A 15,829-nucleotide genomic window follows, 5' to 3' on the forward strand; every position below is an offset into this window, starting at 1 on the left:
TGATCCACCTGGAACTACTGTAAGCAGAAGCTGCAGGGTTTTTTTGTTTTTATTTTTTTTTAAGATTTTATTTATTTATTTGACAGACAGAGATCACAAGTAGGCAGAGAGACAGGCGGCGGCGGGGGTGGGGGGGCGGGAAGCAGGCTCCCCACAGAGCAGAGAGCCTGATGCAGGGCTCAATCCCAGGACCCTGGGATCATGACCTGAGCCGAAGGCAGAGGCTTTAACCCACTGAGCCACCCAGGCACCCCAGAAGCTGCAGTTTTTACAAAGCATAAAATATCTCCTCCATTTGCATGCCCACCATATTTCAGTGACAACTGTAGACAGGATCCCCCACCACCCTCTCTCACTAAGTAGAAAGCCTCTACTTTTACTGGCTCTATCCCATTGTACTGATGAGGGAAGCGGCAGCTCAGAGTGGTTAAGGGACTGAGCAAGGTCATATAGCTAGTTGGGGGGGTGGGAGCAGCAGGGAGAGGTGAAGGCATCCTGATTCATTTATTCCATTATTGAGCTCTGACTGTATACCAGCCTGTGTGTCCAGTGCGGTTCCAAAGTGGGGTCCGCAATGGGGTTCCTGCCCTCTCAGGGCTTACACTTGAAGAGGTGGGTGGGTAATAATCTGGTGACAGTGGCAGTGAGGCTGATACCACTCTGCAAGGCTGTTGCCCTTGCACTGTCCACATTGAAATCACGAAAACACTCAGCAGCCAGCTCACCAGAATGGACGGAGCCCCCCAAGCCACAGAGCTCTGGAGCTAGACCCTGTGGCCCCAGGTCATCTGCAGTGAACTCGAACGTCCTGCTGTGCCCCTGCTGCCTTGCTCTCTCCTGATAACATCCAGCAGCTGCCAGGCTGCAGGGGAGAGGCCCCCTGGGGCTGGCAGCCCGATGGGTGGGGCCTTGACTCTCTGCCACCAACTGTGCTCCATAGGAACATTCCTCTTCCCCCTCACCAGAACACCCATTTGGAAACCAAGGTGAAAAGAGGGTGGAGCCCAGTCCGGGATTTGAGCCTAGGCATTTACATCTGTGGTCTTTCTCTGTCCCGTCTCCTCCTCCTTCCTTCCTTAGTAAATACACATTCGTTCGAGCAAACCCCACCAGGCCCAGGCGGCTGTCCCAGCCTGAAGCTGCTGAAGGGTCACCTTGCATTTTAAAAACTCTCTGTCACCCCCTCTTCTTTCCTTCCCCTCTCAACCTCCCCTCCTCTGGCCACCGACTGACTCCCGTTTAAGTTCCCTCCTCTCTTTCCCCTCTGCCATGCTTTGCCCTTCATTTTTGGCACATGTTGCGGGCGATGAGGACTATTTTCTCCAACCCCATACATTTTCTCCTTGTTTGTTTGTTAAGAAAAAGTTGCCTCTGGGCACCTGGGTGGCTCGGTGGGTTAAGCTGCTGCCTTCAGCTCGGGTCATGATCCCAGGGTCCTGGGATGGAGCCCCGCATCGGGCTCTCTGCTCAGCAGGGAGCCTGCTTCCCCTTCTCTCTCTACCTAACTCTCTTCCTACTTGTGATCTCTCTCTGTCAAATGAATAAATAAAATCTCGAAAAAAACAAAAAAAGTCGCCTCCCCCCGACCCCGTCTTCAAATATTCCAAGACTGCCCTCTCCCTTCAAAAGACATTCGTTTCATATACTTCGATCCCAGTCACTGGCGGGATTGTTTTTGTGACACATGTCCTTTGGTCATCCTGCTCTTGCCGAACAGAAAGACACATTCGCCTGTCAGGCTGCTGGAACGGAAGGCCTGAACCCAGACCAGCTTCCCCATCAGCACGCTGTCTGGTGAGAGGCTTCAGCCCCACAGCAGCTTTTCTGACTAGGACTGAGGCACAGGCCGGGAGTGGGGAGGGAATGGCATGTGCACTGGAGCCTGAGTCTCCCTGCTCCGGGCCTTCGGACCTCTGTCCACAGGCCTGTCGTCCATCCTCAGCAGAGTGCACAGAGGGAACGGTGCCTGGCTTGTCGGGTTCCTACAAGCCACGACCAAAGCAGAGTTACTGAAAACATAGTTTTCCACCACAGGGTGTTTGTTTAGTCCTGGTGGGTAGGCCAGAGGGAGCGGAAGAGCAGGAGGAGCAGGAGGGAGAAAGAAAGGGAAGCAGAGACATGGCAGGAGAGCAGAGACGGTGAGAAAGTCCAGCCAGAGAAGGAGCGTGAGGAAAATGGACAGAAACGCCATTCGGGAACAGGCACAGGAGACAGCAGTGATAGAGGCAAAACCTCGAAGGAGAAAAGACGCAGAGGGAGAGAGTGGGAGAGCCAAGGGAGCCCGCCCAAGAGTCAGAGAAGGGACAGGACCAAAGGAGGGGAGCCCCGGGGCGGGGGGAGAGAAACGAACAGGGAAAAAAACCACAAAGAACCATAGATTTTTAGAGCTGAGAGGGGCCTTGAGAGTTGCTTCCTGATTTGGCCAACACAGAGTCTTCTAGACCCAGACTGCCTTGGTTGCCCACTTCCTAGCTGTGCCGTGGAGAGGGGTTACTAATGCGTCACACCTCGGTGTCCTCAACTGCAAAATGCAGACAGGAGTCTCTACCTAAGGGTGCTTGGGAGGACTGCCGGAGTTAACACACTTCACAAATGGTCCAGAAGGCCAGTTCTGGCGGTTACCAGTGATGGAGCATTGATGTGGCAGGAAGTGTGTAGTGTGGGACCCAAAGATGCCCCAGAGCCCTGCCCTATCGTTGGGGGCGGGTGGGAGTGGGGTCAGGGGTGGGGGGATGTATGCTCTGGTTTTTTCCTGGGCTGTCTAGTTGATTTGTAGGTATAAATAACATCCCCCTTTCACTCTCAAAAGTGCCCAGATTAAGAAGATAACTTATCTCACTGGATTTCTGGGGCAGAGGGTGTGAGCTAATTGGACTGGGTTGGGCCTGCCGCAGACAACGGCTGGAGCCTGTGTAAGGTGATACTGTGCGGGTACCAGGTGCCGGTGATGATGGTGGCTTGGGTTAGCACAGTTCCTAATTTTCCAAGAAAAGCTGGAGATCTAGGTTTTTATGTAAAATCATCCTATTTTTTTTCACAGACTTTATTTTTTTTAATATATTATTTCATAGCTTTTTTAAAGAATTGCCTCCCATCAAAATGTTTCCAAATTCCCTTGTAGTCCACACTTAAAGCACACCTGTGGTTTGGGCTAGCAAGCGGTCCATTTCCAACCTCTGCTAAAGGAAGTGACAGTCTATTGAGACTAGTAAACAGACCGTTACCACACAGTTGATAAGGGTGGTGACCGAGGTGAGCTCAGGGTGAGTCAGAACCCAGAGGAGGGGCAGCGACCTCAGCTGGCAGGTGGGAGTCAGGGAAGGCTTCCTGAAAGAGGTGACAACGGAGCTGATTCCTGAGAGATGAGTGGAACAGTTCCCAGAATTGATAATAATGACGGGAGTCTTTTGTCTTGCTGCTTTCTAGATGTTTGGCACTGTTGCTAACAACCATACAGGAATCACCCCACTTAACCAGCACATATCACCCTATAAATCAGGTACCTCTATTATTCTCATTTCCCAGAAGAGAATGAGGCACAGAAAGAGTTAAGTAACTTGCTGCAGGGCACAAGGTCAACACGTGCCATGTGATCCATCATGCAGGCTGTGAAGCCGTACTCTAGAAGATTCCGTGGAGGAGCAGAAGGACATGCCCTAAGAACTGTCAGCCACGCTAATGAACCTGAAGGTGGGCCATTGCAGCTGAAGCTTGAGATGTGTTTATAACACAAGGCAAGGAAGTGGACGGCGGGCTGGGACACAGGAGGCTGCCGGGACTGAAGCGTGCCCCTGCTCGGGAGCCTGGATTCTTGAAGACTAGAACGAAATGCTAGAAGATTTAAAGATCGGCATGACACACCCCCCACTTCCCTCTCTCCATTTTACAGAAGAGAAAACCGAGGCCTAGAGCACTTCCCTCACTTCCCCGAGGCCACACAGGCTAGTTCAGGGGCCAAACCTGGGCTCCTGACTCAAACCAGACAGAGCCCCGCCTTAGGGAGTTGTCGAGTGGGAAAGGAGAAGGCCCAGAACCGTGGCTTTCAAGACTTTACACCGAAGATTAAAGAGTTATCTAACAGGAGAAGTTAATCTGCTTGGGTTCTGTTCCCTCGCACGCCCTGGGTGGACCCGGGTTGGTCTTTAGGCCTCACCCTCCCCACCCACCGGCCTCTCGTGGAGGGAGAGCCTTCTGGAGAACAGGGCTCTTCCTTAGAAATCCTGGGTCTGGGCTTTCTCAGGGCCCGCCACTACGGAAAGGCGGTGGATCAGATGGACTGCAGCCAGCCCTTTGAAACCACTCCTGGGTGGTAAATAAAGTCCTTGGAAACCGAAGCAGCCTGATCTGTGAGAGGCCTGCCAGGGTGTGGCTGGCCAGGCAGGCAGAAGACCGACAGCCCTTCAGAGACAATTCCTATCTCTGCTCCTGGGCCCAATGGCTGCCGCTGATAGATCGACTCGCGTGCAACTGAGAGGGCGACCAGGCCTAGACGAGTCTGTCTCGTCCCGGCTTGATCGCAGGGCGGAGCAGTCTCATTGCACTCTGCTGTCCTCTCGGGCCCCTGGGCTAATTTGCATGGATGCATTCAAACCACCTGGCTGGCTCAGGGGGTTGGGGAGATCCTCCGAGGATACTGCAGAGGGTCATGCATGCTAGAGCTGTCCTAGGTGTCCTAGAGTGCACAGCAGGCCCTGTCCTAGGGCCCACGGGTGGGCAGCACCCCCCGGTCTCATGGGACTCGCATTCTAGGAGAGGGAACAAAAACAATGAATGGGCAAGTAATAAACAACGTCAGAGACAGTGGAGATGACTCTAGACCAGACTTCTGCAACGCTGGCACTACTGGCATTTTAGTCTGGATAATTCTTGGTTGTGAGAGGCTGTCCTGTGTATTGCAGAATATTTAATATCTCTGGCCTCTGCCTATTAGATGTGAGCAGCAACACTCTCAGATATGACAACCAAAAATGTCTCCAGACATTGCCACATATCCCTTGGAGGGCAACATCGCCCCTGCCTGATTGGCAACCCCTACTCTAGACTAGAGCTCTTCAATGAAAATATACTGCAGGCCACATGCACAATTTAAAATTTTCTAGGACTTGGGCGCCTCGGTGGCTCAGTGGGTTAAGCCTCTGCCTTCAGCTCAGGTCATGATCTCAGGGTCTGGGATCGAGGCCCGCATCGGGCTCTCTGCTCAGTGGGGAGCCTGTTTCCCCCTCTCTCTCTGCCTGCCTCTAGGCCTACCTGTGACCTCTCTCTCTCTCAAATAAATAAATAAAATCTTTTTAAAAAAATAAAAATATAAAATTTTCTAGGACTCACATGAAAAAAAGTAAGAAGATGCAGGTGAAATAAATTTTAGAATATATTTTATTTTACCTGGTATATCTAAAATACTATGATTTTAACGTAATTCATACAAGAAGTTTTTAGAGAGAGATTTTACATCACTTTAGTTTTACTAAATCTTCAAAATCTGGTGTATATTTTATACTCACAGCACACCTTAGTTGCTTTTTTTTTTTTTTAAAGACGTATTTATTTATTTGAGAGAGAGAGAGAGGGTGCCTGGTTGGGGAGGAGCAGAGGGACAGGGAGAGAGAATCTCAAGCAGACTCCCAGCTGAGGGAGCCTGATTGGGGTGGGGAGTTGCTCAATCTCAGGACCCTGAGCCTGTGACCTAAGCTGAAACCAACAGTCTAATGCTTAACCTACTGAGCCACCCAGGCGCCCTTTCACGGCTCATCTCAGTTCTGAGAGCGTAATGCTAGACTTCCCATCACTACTGCTTGGGTCCTGAGCTTAAATGTACTCTCTCCCGGGCTCATGGGAAAGGCAGCCGCAGACAGAGCCTGGCTGCTCGGAGTGTGGTGCCAGACCAGCAGCGGTAGTGTCACCTGTCCTGTCAGAAATGAATCTCAGGCCCCTCCCAGTACCTGCTGAATCAGAACCTGCGTTTTAATGAGCTCCCTGGGTCGTGTGTGTATACATTAAGGCATGAGAAGCGCTGGTGAGGAAATTGAAGTGCCTGGTGTCAGGCATCTATCTTGGAGGGGACTGAGGTCCATGAAATAGTTTGGTGAGCAGACACTGCATGTTCCTATTAGCTGACCTGGGGGGTCTCAGTTTGCTCATCTATGAAATCGGGATTACAAATGCTCTGGGTTGAGGTGGCCCTAAGTGGGAGCTGTGCCAGACCGCCTTTCCTCAGCCCACAGCTCCCCTGCCCAAGGGCCTTCCCTGTAGGCTGGAGAGGAGTGAACAGAAAGTGATTGCTGCTGCTAGTGGTGGTTCCCCAAGAGGGGAGACCCTGAACCCCACTGCAGGGCTTGCGTAGGTAGGGAACCCATGTAGAGGGACCTAAGGGGCTTGATCATGGGGCAGGCCCTCACTCCAAACAAGGTTTATGGCACGTGCAGGAAGACTTACACACTCTCACACCTCTCACACACACTCCGTGAGCTGTCACGGGGGAGCCTGGGAGTGGTGGAGATTTTGAGGGTGTTGGGGGAGACTCTGCCCACCGATGTGGACTTCCTGTCCCCAAGGCCAGAACTCTATAAAATGATTATTAAGGAGCTAGCGGTTTACTGTTTTCCAAGTCCTTGTCCTTCCTCAGGAGGGCCATATGCTAGGGGTCAACCTGGCATCTACCGGGGAGACTCGGGCCCCCCACCCCCAGCAGCCCAGGATCTGTTCTCTCTGCTGAATGTCAACTCCTCTGGATTTCTAGTTACAACATGTCCAAATGAAAGGTGCTTATCTCAAAGCCCCAAGGCAGTCTTCGCTTGGTGCTCACTTCCTTTCTCTTTCAGGAGGCCTCTGGGCAGACTCTGAGAGGTCAGGCAAAGGCCGGAGCCAAAACCAGTGTGAGAGGGTGTTCCTGCAAGTGCCGGAACTCCTTCAGGGTAGAGATCAGCCAGCACGGAGGTGTAAGGTGGGCACTGAAAGAGTGCTCTCTGCCTTGATTTTCCCCTTCCCAGTGAACTACAACTTAATCTTGGGCAAGCCAGAGTGCTGCACTGGGGTTCATGGCTGTGGTTCCTTTGGGGTGCCATATTTGTGAGGATGAGTGCTGTAAAGAACCAATAAAGCCCCAGTGCTTACCCTGCCTCCATTGTGATGCGTAAATAGTGCCCTGCACCAGGTCAGGACTTTAAAAAGAGGCTGGAGAGGGGGGGCCTGGGTGGCTCAGTGGGTTAAGCATCCGTCTTCGGCTCAGATCATGATCCCATATCCAGCTCCTTGCTCAGTGGGGAGACTGCTTCTCCCTCTGCTTGTTGCTTCCCATGCTTGTGCTTTTTCACTCACTCTCTCTGACAAATAAATAAATAAAAATCTTAAGAAAATAAATAGAGAAGAAAAAAATGTTGGGGTCGGGGAGAAGGAAGGGAGAATGGAGAGTGGGAGGGAGGTAAGGGAAGAGGAAGAAGGAAGGAGAGAAGAGAGGGAGAAAGAAGGAAAAAATCAGGACCACATGAAGTAACCAAAAAAAGAAAGAGAAAGGGAGCGCCTGGGTGGCTCAGTGGGTTAAGCCTCTGCCTTCGCTCAGGTCATGATCTCAGGGTCCTAGGATCGAGTCCCGCATCCAGCTCTCCGCTCAGCGGGGAGCCTGCTTCCCTTCCTCTCTTCCTCTCTCTCTGCCTCTCTGCCTACTTGTGATCTCTGTCTGTCAAATAAATAAATAAAATCTTAAAAAAAAAGAAAGAAAGAAAGAGAAAGGAAGCAGGGGAAAACAAGAGTGGAAGAAACAGACAAAGAGAACTAGATCTACTGCCTACTTCATATTGTTATGGGTATTTTACTATTATTTCTCCTTTTCCTCTTCATCTTCCTTCTACCCCTTTCTTCTCCATCTCATACCCTTTTGCAAGCAAGGAGAGGGAGACTCAGAGAGCCCACTTTGAGCCAGACTGCCTTGGGCTGAAGTGACCCTTACTAGCTTAATGACCTTGGGTGGGTCACTCAATCCCTCTGGACCTCAGCTTCCTCATCTGTAAAATGGGATAATAATAACGACCTTGCAGATTTGTTGAGTAAACAAGATAACACACATAATGCCTAGCAACTGTCTCATGTTCAAAACATGGTAGTTATTATTAGCTTGATTACTTTTAAGGAAATTGTCGGAGGCCAGAAAGCTAGTGGAAAGCCAGAGTTTTGACTTGGGGCTGCTGAGTCCAGAGCACAAACATTTCACCCCACCAGACTGACTCACTGACAAACTAGGAAAGTGGCACCTCAATTGTAAACCCTCTCTCCCACAGGTGTACATTTATGCCAGGGGAGAATAGACCTATTATTTTTGCCTGCCCAGCAACCATTACCTTTTATTATGGAAACAGCAGCTACCTTTTTCTCAGTCTGTGAGGTTCTTAGTCTGCGAGATAATTTTTTTTAAAGATTTTTATTTATTTATTTGATAGACAGAGATCACAAGTAGGCAGAGAGGCAGGCAGAGAGAGAGAGGGGGAAGCAGACTCTCCGCTGAGCAGAGAGCCCAATGTGGGGCTCGATACCAGGACCCTGAGATCATGACCTGAGCTGAAGGCAGAGGCTTAAACCACTGAGCCACCCAGGCGCCCCAGTCTGAGAGATAATTTTATTGGGAAGGAAGATTTCTTTAGAATAAGGTCTTAGACCTGTAGATGTAAGCCCAGAGCTATTGGAAGATTTTTTGCTAACTTTGTGGGCTTATGAAGGCAGAGTTCAGAGTTCTAGATCAACAGATCCCTAACATTATCATTTGGGCACCTGGATACAACTGTGCCTGAAGCCATCATTTGGATTTTTCCCCTCCTAGGTAATCTGAATGCATTTTTATGTCCCTTGCAACCTAGTGTCTCTGCCTGACTAATACAAGGCTTGTTTTATGCTAAGATTCATGTAACTTAAACCATACCAGGTTGACTCAACACTATAGAGACCAAAGAGGAAAAAGACAAAAGAAATAAATCAAAAACTTTCTCTTTCTCACTCTCTTTCATTTTATATGCATGGTACCTATGCTAATGGTTGCTAGATGAGTGTACAAACATGTCCAAGAAAGTCCCTTCACGTTACCACTTATTAATAACCTAATGACCTGCATAATAAACATCATGGTTCTTTGTATTGATACCAAAACTGTCCACATGAAGCCTGTGTCTGTTCCACAAAAATATATCAAGCTCTAATTCCGATGTCTCTTTGAGAAAACCGGAGTTGGTAAAACCTAAAAATATATATGTTTTACTATGAGTTTGGGATTGTCCTTGTGGCTGAACTCCTCCAAAGTAAGAATCATTTACCGAATATTTACTGTGCTCTTCCATGTGCCACTGTCTCAGGGTGTCTTAATCAGGATAATCAAGATAAGTAAAACAATTCCATCATTTCTTAGATATTTAGCATTCCAGCAGAGAACAAGCTCTCTCCTCTCCCTTCCCAAGGATGTATGTCTCCCCTCTTTTGCTTATAGACCATGACTTGGCAGTCCAGGGTCTCGACCTCAGAGCTGGCTTTGGTTACCAGAGCCTTCGTGAACCCATCTGCTGGGGTGTTGAGTCAGAGAGTCATAAAGAGGAATGTTTCCCACTGAACCTCACACCAGGGCAGCTAGACTTGGAACTAGGCTGGCTGTTGACTTAGCTGCCCTGGAGGGGAGAAGATGGGAGACGTGGGAGGTAGGGAGCCTGCTCGAGGCAGACGGTCACCCCATGATGACCTCACCTGCCAAACCAGTGACTCACCCCCAGTCCTCCCCCCTCCCTGCCAGATCTTGCTCATGTGGAATACCTGAGGGGAATACCAGGCTCCTGTAGTTATCGAAAAGGCACAACTGTGAGCTATTTTTAAAGGTGTGACGTTTTCTTACTTTCAAGTGGAGGCAGCAACCCCTGCAAAGTCAAGAAATGGGTCTTAGGTTAAAGCCGTCTTAATAAATGCAGGAGAATCTTCTTTTAAAAGACAGAGTAGAAAGGAACGGAGAGCACTGGGGTGGTTGGTTTTCTGTACATGTTTTTTCATTGTGGCAAAATAATACATAACAAAATTGACCACTGTAACCATCTTATATACATGTATACAAGTATACATGTGAGTGACCTTCAGTGCATTCACCATGTTGGGCAACTATCACCACCATCCATTTCGAGAACTAGTTGCCCCTCCTGAGCAGAAACTGTAGAGGTATTAAACAATAATCCTGTTTCCTCCTCCCCCCACCCCCAATGCCAGCCCCTATAACTTCCATTTATTTAACTTTCTGTCTTTATAAATCTGTCTGTTCTAGGTACCTCATAAAAGTGGAATTCTACAAAATGTGTCCTTTTGTGACTGGTTTATTTCACTTAGCATAATGTCTTCAAGTTATCCATGTTGTAGCATGTGTCAGAATCTGTTTTTTTTTTTTTTTAAGGCTGACTAATATTCCATTGTGTGCGTATACCATATTTTATTTTTTCATTAATGAATTGATGGACATTTGGATTGTGTCTACTTTTTGGCTATAGTGTGTGGTTTAGCTTTGTGTCCTTGAAGTCCACTTTCTAAAAAGTGGTTAAAAGGTTTTCTGAAAAGAAAAATGTGCGTGTAAATTGGGGCTAGGATGACCAGTTCTTACTACTCAGGAGTGTTGTGGAGATGAAGTTAGGTTCTGGGGAGCAAAGTACTTTGTAAACTCCAAAATGTCCTATAAAAATATTCTCACTTTGTTTCTAATATTTGCTTAGCAACTCCCCCCCGCCCATGGAGAAAAAAGGAACCGTACCCTAGCCCGTCTTCATATTATAAGAAATCTTAGGTGGAAGAGGCACAAATGAATGAGGTTTGGGGGATCTTATGTGCACTGCCCTCTTCCTGTTCTTTCTAAAGCAGAGTGCAGTTGTATTGAATGCTTATTATGGACCAGGATTTGATTTTATTAGTTACTAAGTATTAAACTACTAGCTGTAGGACATAGACAAGTTACTTTACCTCTTTGTGCCTCAGTTTCTTAGTCTTCAAAGTACGAATCAAAACAATGAAACCCACCTCAGAGAATCGTGGATATTGAATGTGGTAAAATGACTATGGAGGATTTAGCAAAGTGTCTGACATTGGGTGGGTATTCAGTCACTGTTAGCCACATTTATTTAGGTTGTTATTGTAGATTTCTTATTCTTTCCTTAGGATTATTGCTGCCCTGATCTTCTCAATCATTACTAACACATAATTAAAGACTAAATGCCTGGTCTCTGTATAGTAAGAAAAAAAAAAAGCGTCAATTCAAGGCACAGGCTAGATGCTCCATATTAAGCTTGCCCAGAATGACTTAAAACAAACACTGTACCGAAGGTGGATGAAGGCAAGGGAATATTCTAAAGAGAATCGTAAGAAACTGCTCCAAAAAGATTAAAAAAACAAAAACAAAACAAAACAAAAAAAGTCCCCAAGAATTCAGAGTATTGAAAAGTCTATTTTGCCAGGCACGTCCTGTCTTGGGGTTGTTCTTTGTGTTTCGATTTGCGGGGTGGGGGCAAATGTTTCTTAGCCAACGGTTGGGTGAGAGTGCTTTGAGTCCTGATAATCCTGCATAAAAATAAAAAGAAAGGTGGCCCTGCAGGGCGTCCCCAGGGGAGCAGGCGGGACCTGCAGCCCGTCTCACTGGGCCGGCACCGAAGAGCCCGAAGAGCTCGAAGAGCTCGCGGTTTCCCGCAGGAGGTCCGGGTCACTTCTGAGGCAGGTTGGCCTCACCAAGACTGCCAGGATGCTGTCGTCTCCATGACTACAGAGTGCGAACCGGAGACGCAGCTTGCCAGTAGTGTCATCCTCCGAAACCAAAAGCCCCCGCCCCCACACCGCCCCAGCCGCTGGCCGCAGGCAGTGGAATTCTTCTGGGAAGGCGGCTGACGTCGCTGGCGGCCACTGCCCCAGCCCTGGCAGCGCTGATGCAAGCACAGCCCCGCGCCTGCAGGCAGGCAGCCCCCTGGGAGAGCTGGCGCAGGGCTCCGTCTTGTTCTCTTCCGGCCACCCCGCCCGGTTTTCCCTGCGAGGAGTCAACAGCTCCTGCGTGGTTCCTCACCGAAAGGTCCAGTGCGGGTGGGGGTGGGAAGGTGTCTTTGCCTAAACCAGTTCTTCCCCCTCTGTTCTTCCCAGACTTACTTGGAGAGTCAGAGCATCCCAGTCTGACCACGTGTGGGTCAAGATGAAGGGCTCTCGGGCTCCCAGCCGCTCCCGGGACATGGCCCGGGTTGCCCCAGACACCTGGTGCCAACTGGTGCCAAGGCAACCGCCCGGATCACGAGGGGATCTTATGTCTGAGTAGGGAGGTGGTGAAGGGCCGGTGAAGAGCAAGGTGTCCACCCAGGGCTGGTCTCCATCGCCCTCTGCTGGGCAAATGAGAGAGTTACTCTAAAGTTCCCGCTGGGACCTCCCGCGCACTTGGGGTGGGGGTGGGGGTGAGGGTCCGGTGGGGTTGGGGGACGGGGATGGGGCTGGAATAGTAGAGATCACGCTCCTTATGAAACAGACCAGGAAACTGAGGCTGAGAGAGGGCACGGGACCTATCCATCGTCCCGCTGCTAGGACCAATTTGGGACCAGGAGTCACACTGACATCCTCTCTGCACAAACTCTATGTTGTTTCAAGTGAGTGAGAAGTCTTCCCACAGAGGACTCATCATAGAGACCGTGTTTCACGTCCGATTTCCCTGTGACGCATTTCCTCACCAGGGCCTCCCAGCACCGGTCCTAGCGGCCTGGGGACTCCGACCCTTCCAAGGTATGCAAAACCAAAACCAGCTTCATGACAGCATTAAGCGGCTCTTTGCCATTGTCCCTGTTCCTCTCCGCAGTGTGCAGTAGAGTTTTCCAAAGACCGTAAGACAGGCGGTGCAGCAACAGACTGCAGAAGCAGGTAGGAGAATACAGCCGTCTTCTATGAAGGCAACGTTAAAAGAGAGACGCAAACAAGCGCCATTCTGCTCATGAATTTTTGTTTCCTTTTGTTTTAGAAAGCATAGCTGCTCCCACAAAAAGTATCTTGGGGCGCCTGGGTGGCTCAGTGGGTTAAACCTCTCCCTTCGGCTCAGGTCATGATCCCAGGGTGCTGAGCAGGGAGTCTGCTTCCCCCTCTCCCTCTGCTACTCCCCTTGCTTGTGCTCTCTCTCCTTGTCTCACTCTCTGTCAAATAAATAAATTCTTTAAAAAAAAAAAGTATGTTAATATGTAATATTTACTATGTTTCAAGGAGTTGACAATATTTAAAACATTTCTTTGTCCTATCTTCTAGAATGGCAAGTACAGATAGGTAGAGCTTCCATGAAAAAAAGCTCATTAGGGTCCTTTGGGATCATGAAGACTGTAAACAGCTCCTGAGACCGTAAACTTTCAGAGAACAGTTGCTGCCTGGAAGGTGGCCTCTTCCTAGTCACTGTCCCATCCCCCTCTTTTATTTCCTTCCCTGTCCTCTTCACTGAAGAAATGACCTCGTTTCTTATTTATTTATGACTCATGGTGGGGGGTCTTGTTAAAATTCAAATTTGGATTCAGTAGGTCTGGGCTGAGGCTGAGGGGGTCCTCATTTTCCAACGGGTTCCCAGGGACCACACTTTGAGAACTTCTGCTTCAGTCTTGCTCTGCCCTTTCAGATGGTGTGACGCCCGCCTCAAGACAAAACAAATCAGATGGTTATTCAGTGTCATCAGTGAGACTGTTTACGCAGGTGGGACCAGTTTGTGTCTGCTCCAGGGTAAGGACTGTTGAAAAAAATTGAGGGTCAGCTAATATGCAAATTGGGAGAGGGAGCAACAGTGAAGTCAGGCCTCAGAGGCGTTGGAGCTACCGTTGAAAACAGGCGTGGAGCTTTGAACAGTAAACTAAAGGGCAATCGATTAAGGAGCATTAAATCAAAGATGCTAGGGGCTACGTTGCAGCAAGCTAATCATAAGACAGAAACGGTGCTTCTTCAGCTACAATTCTAGAATCAGCTAGAATCGTCCCCAAATCTCAAAGCACATGGTAGACAGTTGAATAATGGGAATTTTAGTTGTCATAAGGAAAAAAAAAAAACCTTTACTGTGAGAGGGGGAAAGAATCTAAATATGCTGTATAACATTTTTGCATTGGGGTGGAAAATGTATTTAAAACCAAACTGCATGTAACTGTTTCTGCTATCTAATTTGGGGTGGTAGTATAATTTACATCAGTGGAAAAATGAATATCTCTATACTGGGTCTTTCCACTTACAGAAGGGAAGGAAGAGGACTGACGTAAAACTTGTGCCAGTTGGGTTATATCGCCAGAGAAGGGATTACAACTCAGATGCTTCCAGAGGCCAGACTTTTGAGTCACACAAACCCAGGGTTCTGGTGGATTCTGGTGAAGAGTAACCGTCTCGCCTGGCAGAAGGGGCAGCTTGCTGCTGCCACGTTTGATCAGGGAGCAACCCCCCCCCCCCCCCATGTTGTCCCGTCCTCCCTAGGTTTTTGAAAGAAGACGGAGACCAGGGTTTTAGGCGAAATGCGTCCATTTTTTTAATATCGGGGAAAGAAATAAAATCGAATACACTATTGAACAGGTTTTTGTGCTGAGCCAAACAGAGCAAATCCTCCAAACTCTGAGGCAAATGAAGTGGGGAGCCAGGTTTGGTGGGTCTTTCTTCAGCTGAGCGCTGACGTTCAAGGCAGATAATATCTGAGGGGAGTGTGTGTGTGTGTGTGTGTGTGTGTGTGTGTGTGTGATGGTAAAGTGTCTTGCCTAATCAGATGGGGGAAATTTCAGTATTTCTGTGGGAAAGGAGCAGCTCAGAGGGAGGGCAGTCTTGGGGAACAGAGGAGCAGCAAGTGTGAGGAATAAAGGGGGTGGGGGAGATGGTGAGCGTGCAGGGACGGGGCGGGCATGGTGGTGGGGACGTATGTACCTCTGTTAGGTGAGGGAGTTTTTGAGGGGGTTGGCGTGAGGATGAAGGAAAGGAAGCTGTGTTCCACCTGCTGTTGGAGCTGCGCAGATAGAGGTTATGAGCCGCCTGAGGTGAGATGCAGCTGAGATAAAATAGTAGGAACAGGATTCAGCCTGGCGGATGAGAGAACACGGCGTTCCAGGAACTACCAGAAAAAGTTGGGCTTGCCTCCGGGGATGGGTAGGGGCCTTCAGTCACTTTTATGTCTGAGGAGCAGGCAAGACCCAGCAGGTAGCCTCTGTAGGGTGGTGAACTAAGGGATGGACCCTTCGAGCCACTGATTGTCTCATCTATAATTTGGGTAAAGTCATTTAACTTCTCTGGGTTTCGGCTTCCCTTTAAAATGAGTAATAATAACATCCGTGTCACCTCCCAATAAGGTTCCTGTAGGAGCAGCTAAGATACTATACGAGAAATGTTTGGTAGAAAAAGAGAACTAGGGACATGTGGGTGGTTCAGTCGGTAAGCATCTCCCTTAGGCTCAGGTCATGATCCCAGAGTCCTGGGATCGAGCCCCGCATCCGGCTCTTGCTAGGTGGGAAATCTGCTTCTCCCTCTCCCACTTCCCCTGCTTGTGTTCCCTCTCTCGCTGTGTCTCTCTCTGTCAAATAAATAAAATCTTTAAAAAGAAAAGAAAAGAAAAGAAAAAGAATTAGAATAAATGTGAGGTGTTGGCTGACAATGCTAGTGATTATGGACAGTCACTGAGCACCTACAGTGTGGGGCTTTGCCACACTAAGCGCTTCCCGTGCATGGTCTGATTGAAACTTCCTAGCACTGGCAGAATACCTCGATATCCCCATTATACAGAGAAGAAAACAGAGGTACAGAGAGATAAACTAACTTGCCCAAGGTTACTTAGCTGACAACTGGTAGAACTAGGTCAGAGTGACTCTGAATATGACCT

General features: G+C 48.9%; 1 long non-coding RNA gene across 1 annotated transcript; it reads left to right on the plus strand.

Moving 5' to 3' along the window:
- Positions 1-11,340: 11,340 nt before the first annotated feature.
- Positions 11,341-14,502, plus strand: LOC132009868 (uncharacterized). The gene is made up of 4 exons (XR_009402083.1): positions 11,341-12,052; positions 12,818-12,879; positions 13,613-13,713; positions 14,213-14,502. It is a non-coding gene; the product is annotated as an uncharacterized LOC132009868 (long non-coding RNA).
- Positions 14,503-15,829: the final 1,327 nt, after the last annotated feature.

The sequence above is a fragment of the Mustela nigripes genome, chromosome 2 (genome assembly GCF_022355385.1).
Source record: "Mustela nigripes isolate SB6536 chromosome 2, MUSNIG.SB6536, whole genome shotgun sequence".
Classification (NCBI taxonomy): Eukaryota; Metazoa; Chordata; class Mammalia; order Carnivora; family Mustelidae; genus Mustela; species Mustela nigripes.